We start from the raw sequence: 1025 nt of genomic DNA, 5'->3' as shown, positions 1-1025 counted from the left end.
CTTCGTAGATATAATAATAATAATAATAATGAATAATAATAATAATAATAATAATAATAATAATAATAATAATTAATAATATTATAATAATATTATAATAATAAAATAATAATAATAATAATAATAATAATAATAATAATAATAATAATAATAATAATAATAATGAAAATGCCAAACTGGAAAGCCCCAGGTCCGATGAAGTCCTATGGATACTGGCTCAAAAACTTCAAGGCCCTACACCCTCGAATAGCAGAACAACTCCAGCATTGTATCTCAAATCACCATGCACCCAAATGGAAAAATGGATGACCACAGGAAGCAACATCCTTAGTACAAAAAGACAAGAGTAAGGGAAATATAGCCAGTACTACAGGCCTATCACCTGCCTACCAATAATGTGAAGTTACTAACAAAGGTATCATTAGTGAAAGGCTATACAATTACCTAGAGGAGACAAACACCATCCCCCACCAAAGAAAGGCTGCAGAAGGAAGTGTAGGGGCACAAAAGACCAGCTCCTGATAGACAAAATGGTAATGAAGAACAGTAGGAGAAGGAAAACCAACCTAAGCATGGCATGGATAGACTATAAGAAAGCCTTCGACATGATACCACACACATGGCTAATAGAATGCCTGAAAATATATGGGGCAGAGGAAAAAACACCCATCAGCTTCCTCAAAAATACAATGCGCAACTCGGAATACAAATACTTACAAGCTCTGGAATAAGACTAGCCGAGGTTAATATCAGGAGAGGGATCTTCCAGGGCGACTCACTGTCCCCACTACTCTTCGTAGTAGCCATGATTCCCATGACAAAAGTACTACAGAAGATGGATGCCGGGTACCAACTCAAGAAAAGAGGCAACAGAATCAACCATCTGATGTTCATGGACGACATCAAGCTGTATGGTAAGAGCATCAAGGAAATAGATACCCTAATCCAGACTGTAAGGATTGTATCTGGGGACATCAGGATGGAGTTTGGAATAGAAAAATGCGCCTTAGTCAACATACAAAAAG

The sequence above is a fragment of the Macrobrachium nipponense genome, chromosome 9 (genome assembly GCF_015104395.2).
Source record: "Macrobrachium nipponense isolate FS-2020 chromosome 9, ASM1510439v2, whole genome shotgun sequence".
In the NCBI taxonomy this organism is placed as follows: domain Eukaryota; kingdom Metazoa; phylum Arthropoda; class Malacostraca; order Decapoda; family Palaemonidae; genus Macrobrachium; species Macrobrachium nipponense.
The sequence above is the reverse complement of the archived record's forward strand: the minus strand, read 5'-3'. Positions refer to the sequence as shown.